This window comes from Panicum virgatum, chromosome 6N, assembly GCF_016808335.1.
Source record: "Panicum virgatum strain AP13 chromosome 6N, P.virgatum_v5, whole genome shotgun sequence".
NCBI lineage: Eukaryota > Viridiplantae > Streptophyta > Magnoliopsida > Poales > Poaceae > Panicum > Panicum virgatum.
Window position 1 is genome coordinate 32,553,139 of NC_053150.1, and position 7,690 is coordinate 32,560,828.

A 7,690-nucleotide genomic window follows, 5' to 3' on the forward strand; every position below is an offset into this window, starting at 1 on the left:
AGCTGTTGCCAAGTTGGAAAAAACCAACAAGCACAAACTGGCAGCACTAAAAATACAGGGAGAAAATAAGCAAGGGACTCCAATCCTTGTTCTAGCACTGTGAAACAAAAATGCAGCTGCAGAGAAGGTGAGAGATAAACAAAGATAACTGCAAGATCTTGAAGCTACCCACAAGGAGTTAATGGTATGTTTAGAGCTCCAAACTATTTTCTAGACGTGTATATGGACTTTAAACTTAACACATGCTAATATATGCAGGAATTGAGTTCAAATCATTTGGAGGAAATTAGGAGACTGCACAAAGAGATAATCGAAACTTTGAACAAGTTAGCTACATTTCAGGTTTACAGTATTACCCAACACATTGTGTGATTGAAGGTTAGGCCTTGTAATGTTGAATTCTACATGACGTTTTTACCCCTTTTTTTGGTTGCTTCCAGAATATACTGACAGATTTCAAAAGCATTTGTTCTTCCAAAGCTTTTCAGCTTGTTAATGACCAACTTCAGAAGTCTCAAGCAGAGTTGGATGATCACAAATCATTGTTAGAAAAATTACAGGTGGTTACTGGTCAGTGAATATGCATGTCTGTATAACAGATGTGTTACCCTAAGAGAGCTGATTTTTTATTAAATTTCTACTTTTCCATATTTCAGGTTGATATGGATAGCTTTGTTTGGCAAGAAACGCAATTTAATAAAAAAAAATTGATCTGGCTGAAATACCCAAGATGGTTTTTGCATACTATGTTTCTAGGATGGCTAATCTTGAGAAGGATGTCCAGAAACTATGTAATGAAAAGAATAAGCTGGTGCTGAAATTTGAAGAGGCTTCGAGAGAACCTAGTGCTGTTTTTGCTATGCAACATGCTTGAAATATATTTCCTTCTGATCTTTGTTTTAAGCAGGAAATAATGATTTTTTTTGTAACTTTCAGATCGGAACCAAGTTATCTCAAAATTTAGAGCTGTGGTGTCATCCCTACCGGCAGAAATAGATGATATTCAAATGGAACTGTCCAAACTGTAATTGCTTGTCAATGACCATGGAAACAGGCAAGATGGTCTTTTGAAACTAAGGCAAACATCTTTGCCAGTGGGTTATAATATTCACTCTCCTTTTGTTCTGACACGGAAGTGCCATAGATTGTATTCCAAATAAATAAATAATCTTCATTACAGTTTCTAATTATGCTACTGTTTAATTGTATTATTTATATTATTAAGCCCTAATAGGACCACTGCTAGAAAATCTCTCATTAGTACCGGTCGGGAACACCCAGTTTGTACCGGTTTCCCGACCGGTACCGCTCCTCCGGTACTAAGTGCACACGCACTTAGTACCGGTCAGCTGGCCTGGTACTAAACGGCCCGTTTAGTACCGGTTGGCAACACCAACCGGTACTAAACTGCTGGCCACGCCAGCAGCTAGGCCGAGCAGTTTAGTACCGGCTGGTAATACCAACCGATACTAAATGATTTTTTTTCTTTTTGATGCTTTATATTTGTTCACTTTTCCTTTCAATTTCAATTAATTAGTATTAGTAGTCGTACTCGCAGCGGTTTGTGTATTCGTACTCGTACTCATATCTAGAATTCGTATTTGTATATGGAGCAAAGCAAATAAAAAAATTATATACATACATGGATAAAAGAAATGTTAAAAATTATATACATACATGGATAAAAGACAATAATATTTACAAGTATGAATTCTCATAAGTTTTTTCCGACAAATTCTTCAATTATTCTAATCATCTGCATCGTCATCGGCACCGGCATCCTTCTTGCGGCGTTTGTTGAGTTTATCAGCTCGAGCCACACTTATCCTTGGATCGGAATGAAATTCACCTTTTGGATTTATCACCTCATCCAACAGGAATCCACAGAGTGCTTCTTGAATTGCCCTGATTCTTTCCGGTTCGATGAGGTTCTCTTTCAGTCTCCAAATCTGTCAACAACAAATAAACACCAATAGTTTAATTTAGTACCTGCATGGAATTAGATACAAGAAATTGTTACTAATGTTATACGTACTCCGAAGTTTTCTTGTGTCACCCTCTTGGTATCTCTGCAAAAAAAAGTGCATGTGCTCACATACGTAGTATCCGCAGAGGTTGGTTCCTTGTTTCTGTCGCAAACACTATATACATATATACATATAAATATGTTATGAAATATTCATGCTGTTTCAATAAATGAAAGTAGATGTGCGATATTCGTACCGGCTTGTTATAGTTGAATTCAAGCTCAGTCGGTGTTGACGCGACTCCTAATTATGTTTTAAGGAACCGAGACCATGCCCTTTGCATGATGTCTACGAGATTTTGATATAATTCTGGTGGCTTATTCAAGGAGTCCCACACAGTAACTCGGGACCGATCGATTTCGATCACAAGTAGGATCCAGTGGAAACTGTTGATACATACATATGGATACAAGAAATGTTAGATATATACACTTATTGGCTAGTTGAAGTGACTCAAAAAGTGAAAGGACTCACTTGAAGTTTTGCGGCAACAGAATGAATGTGCGATCGTGCTGCCCTTCCAAGGACATGACTAAATTATTCTCGGTCCGATTAGGATATTGGCGTACACACTCCTCATGTATAACATTCGGATCTATGAAGCCAACGTTGTAAATCCCGCTCTTCCGGCATTCTTGCATTTTCATCCAGCACGATTACAAATAAAAAGAGGGAATGAGAAATCTAAACGACTTAGTAGAGTTAGAGTATACAATTGACAGAAAACACTTACATAGACCATACACTGACGAGGGACTTGTCTAGGGCGTCTTGATGGAATAGAAACAAAAAATGGTCAAAATCAATCCAAATGTCATCCATTCCCCGATAGAAATGGGTATGTTTAATTCGAGCAGCTAGCATTATATACCCCTCTACACATGCTTTCAAGTACCACTTATGTAACTCACGCATTCTTGTTGGTAGGGTATCAATAAACTCTGGCCACATCAGAGATTCCCCCAGTACAAATGGCTTTCATCCTACCCCTTGGTGAACCGGGATTTTTTCCTGACCTAGGAGCTGAGCTTTTGTGAGGTTCGTTTCCTTGACAAACTCAGCAGTAGCTTCATCCTCTTTTGAAAGCTCTACTAGAGGGGGTATGCTTTGTTTGGGTTGTTCGCCGAGCTGGGGGACTTGGTTGTACCTCCGATTACTCTTTTTCTCCCATGATTTTGTAATCGAGCGGTCGTAGTCCGACATCAGTGGAGGCTTTGGTTGGCACATCATGGATAGATAGAATTTCTTCGCTCCCGGATCCACTGGATCCTTTGGCGGAGGCTTCTTTGGCTTCAACTACTTGTGCACGTCTTCTTGCACCCAACCATCCAATTCCTCTGGAGTCATTTCATAACCTGACTTCTCTGGCGCGGGCTTCTCTTTCTTCTTTCGTTCTTGGGTCTTCTTATATCTTGGAGGTGGCGGTGGCGGCACCCAAGCAGATTTCTTCTTCTTTGCGGGGCGAGGAGATGGCGGAGGCGGGCTAACACTAGGCTCCCCGGAAGCGGCCGGTGACGGCGATGGACTAACGCTGGGGTCTTGGGCTGCGGGCAGTGACGGTGGATCCACACAGGGCCTCGGAGACCCTTGACCAGCTGGTGGTGACCTCGGAGACGGGCTAGGATCACTTCCTGCAATTTTTATGTACTGTTTTTTTCCAACAGATCCAAGTGTGGAGGACCTGTCCTAGTTCCTCTTCTCCATCGCCTCCAGGGATCTCGAGGTCGAGGTCTTCCCATCCTTTCTCGATACGGTCCACCATGACTCTAGCATATCCTTATGGAATTGTCATGCCATGGATTGTCCTGCCTTGAACAGGGATTTCAGCAACCCCGTGAATGACTACTTTCAGTTTTTTCCTTAGCGGAAATAGAAACTCACAGGGGGTCCTCACGGCGATGTCGTCCATGGGGTAATGTTCCGCAACCGTTTCCTCTCGATCTGCGGTTGGGTGTTCCGTTGAAGCGACGCTGCGAGCCGACGGGGCTAGTCTCCAGCTGAGCCGTTGATCTGGCTTCTAGTGGCTGCTGTTGGCTAGCTGTAAGTGCACCTTCGATCGAAGCAACCTGTTCTTCTAGGGCATGCACCTTCTCTGTTACTTCAGCCTTTCTTCTCTGTCAGCTTCGATACGTCTCTATGTCGCCACTGAAGCCATGCTTCCATGGAACTACGCCCATGCCTCGCACACATCCTGTGTGTTCCGGTGTGCCAAGAGCGTACGTCAGCTCATCTTTCTCTCTATCTGACTTGAAGCTGCCTTCGGACACGGCCTTTAGTGCCACATCGAGCCTGTCGGCCGCTTCCCTTATGGCATCGCTAGTGACGAACTACCCATCTTCCATATTCAATGAGCATCCATGAGCGTAGAAGTAATGTTTTGCTCGCAACGGCCAGTTGAAAGTCGCCGGTACGATTCCTCTAGCAACGAGATCATCTTCCATCATCTGCCATTTCGGAATCGCTGACGCATATCCTCCTTGCCCAAGATGATGGAAGTGCTTCTTTTTGCTCGCATTCTCCTTGGCTTGGGCTGTCTTCTTCTCGCTATCCTCGGACGACCTGTACAGCATGAATGCCTCCCAATAAGGATGTTGATTCTTGAAGTTTTTCTCGAAGTCCGGCGTGAGTCCCTTTTTAATATAATAGTTGTTCAAATTTTTCTTGAATGTCTGAAAAGCAATAGCCATCTTCTTCATGACCTAATCCTTAAATAGCTGTTCTTTGTCCTCCGGAAAGGTGAAGTGCCGTTTGACATCTGCCCATAACATTTCTTTCTCGGTCTTGGGAACGACGTCAGCATCGATATCTGTGGCTTTACTTTTCTTCCATAGCTTGAAGCTAATGGGAATATGGTCCCTGACATAACATCCATATTGATTCACCACCATCGTCTTCACACCCTTCGGAGACTTTGGTTCACCGTCAGGATGCAATGAAGTGATAATAGTGTGGCCCTCCATGATTTTCTTCGACCCTCGTTTCCGTTTTGGTTTCCTAGTCAATCCGAATGCCTAAAAAATATGTATTTAGTATGCATTGTACTTACATACAGAATTAATGCGTATGTTTATCTATATAAGCACGAATTGTATATACCTCTGCGCTATCATCTTACACAATCGTTTGTTCTGTCTGGTTATCATCGTCATCGCCAGTATCATTAAGGTATTGGCTGCCATTGTCCTCGGCAGCATCCTCTTCGTTGTGGTGCGTGCCCGTACCAATTATGTCCGCAAGAAAGGCCTCGTTGTCATCACGGCGAAAGGGTTCCATTTCGTTTCCTATGTGAATCACATATGTTTGATATGAATTTTGTACTAATTAATAATGTATAAAAAAATTACAAGTGCACCTTCGATAAAGCCGCACAACGCATTCATGGACAAAATTTCTAAAATTTACATCATATACATCTTATATACAATGTGCCCTGGAATTTTATAAAATGTGCCCTGAATTTTCTAAGATTTTCTACTAATTACACCTATTTATAGTATAGCAAACTAAAATTTACATAGAAAATTAGAAGTTCAATAGATAAAGTTGTACAAGACAAAATTTACATCATATACATTTCATAACATACACAATTCAAAAATACCAAATAAAACAATAAATGTGAAGCTCGTAAAGACATGAAGTTTTCTAAAATATATAATATTTTTGTACAATATCCATAATTACTACAAGATATAAAGACATAATTCTGTACAATATACATAAGCAATAATTTTCTATACATTTTCCTTAATTTCTCTACATTTTCTATACATTTTTCATAATTTTACATGCATTTTCCAAAATTTTCCATAATTTCTCTACATTTTCCATAATTTTTCATAATTCCTCTACATTTTCCATAATTTTCCATACATTTTCTACAAATTTCAACAAATTTACTACATTTTGAACAAATATCTATAACTTTCTACAAATTTCAACAAATTTCTACAATTTTCACTAGTGTGTATCAATTCCTAACATTTTCCTACTATTTTCATTATTTCTACGTATATATCTACCAATTTCTTACAAATTTTCAACAAATTTACTATAATTTGAAAAAATATCTATAATTTCTACGAATTTTCTAAAATTTCTATAATTTTTCTTCAATTTTTTACAAAATAGAATACTGCTTTAAACTAATTAAAAAAATGGCTGACGTCACCACATAGTCGTGCTGACGTCAGCCTGAGGCCTCACGTCGGGGAGGCGCGAGGCGGCGGCGCCGGTTCGGTGCGGCGGCGGGGACGAGGCAGGACGGAGGAGGCATGGGCGGCGGCGCAGCGAAGGCACGGGTGGCGGCGCAGCGCGGAGGAGGCCGGCGCCGGAGGGGACGACGCGACGACGGGCGGCGGCGGCACGCATGCGAGGGCTCTGGAGGGGGCGGTGCGGGGCATACGCGAGCAGTGCAGTGCGGTGCGGACGACCTCAGGCGCCACACGGGGGGGGGGGGGGGGGACGGCGGTGGCGGCGACGGCGACGGGCGGCGGCTGTTTGGTCTCTCGCGTCGATCGAGCGGGTGGGGGATGGCGACGAACGCCAAGTCCCCCCGGTTATATAGAAGAGGCAGTTTAGTACCAGGCCATGGCTGCGCCCGGTACTAAACTGTCTACTGCGACGTTTAGTACCGGCTGGTGGCACCAGCCGGTACTAAACTGCCCCGTTTAGTACCGGGTCGTGGCACCAGCCGGTACTAAACGTCCCCAACAGGCAGGAAAATTTTGGGCGGCAGTTTAGTACCGGCTACAACCATGGCCCGGTACTAAACTCCCAAAATGATTGTCTTTTTCACTTTTGTAATTGTTTTGTAATTATTTTGTAATTCTTCATAATATGTTTTATGTGCCATAAAATTTAATTAACGATTAAAAAATAGATATATGTACTATTTTCACCATGCAAAATTATATTATTATTGTTAAACATACATTAATCCTAATAGTATTAGTCTTTGCACTAAATTCAAAGTATTGACACTAAATTTCAATTCGTTTAAATATGTTTTATGTGCAATAAATTCAATAAATGATTAAAAATTTAGTACAGGTCAAGGGCATCGCCCGGTACTAACCTGCCCCATCTGGCAGGAAAATTTTCACGTAGCTCTTTAGTACCGGGCTAAGATTCAGCCCGGTACTAAACAGCTAATTTGACAGCTCTTCTGTTTTCTTTTTGAGTGTTTTACATATTGTTTATTCATAATAAATTAATTATAAATACAAATATATGTTGTTTTCACCATGCAAAATTATATTTTTGTATTATAGGTCACTATGTTGGATATATTTAATGTGTATGCACTTAATTAATCATATTGAGTCCAAATTTTTTTATATCTGTTTCAATTGTGTTTTCTGTGCAAACTATTATATAAATGCATGAAAAATTTAAATCTCAGTTATTTCATACATGTTAATTAAACAGTTAATTAAATAGATTTTTTGTTTTTTTTGTGTTTTATCATATATGTGCATGCACTTAATTAAATAGATTTTATGTTTTAATTATGTTTATCACATTGAGTATGCACTTAATTAATTTATCATATTGAGTCTAAATTTTTTTATATCTGTTTCAATTGTGTTTTCTGTGCAAACTATTATATAAATGCATAAAAATTAAAATATAAGTTATTTTATATACCATATATTACATCA

At 40.4% G+C, this 7,690-nt stretch overlaps 1 long non-coding RNA gene across 1 annotated transcript; it reads left to right on the forward strand.

Annotated features, from left to right (window-relative positions):
- Positions 1-304: 304 nt before the first annotated feature.
- On the forward strand, positions 305-779 carry LOC120678351. Its single transcript, XR_005676497.1, has 3 exons — positions 305-342; positions 441-560; positions 657-779. It is a non-coding gene; the product is annotated as an uncharacterized LOC120678351 (long non-coding RNA).
- The last annotated feature ends 6,911 nt before the right edge of the window (positions 780-7,690 follow it).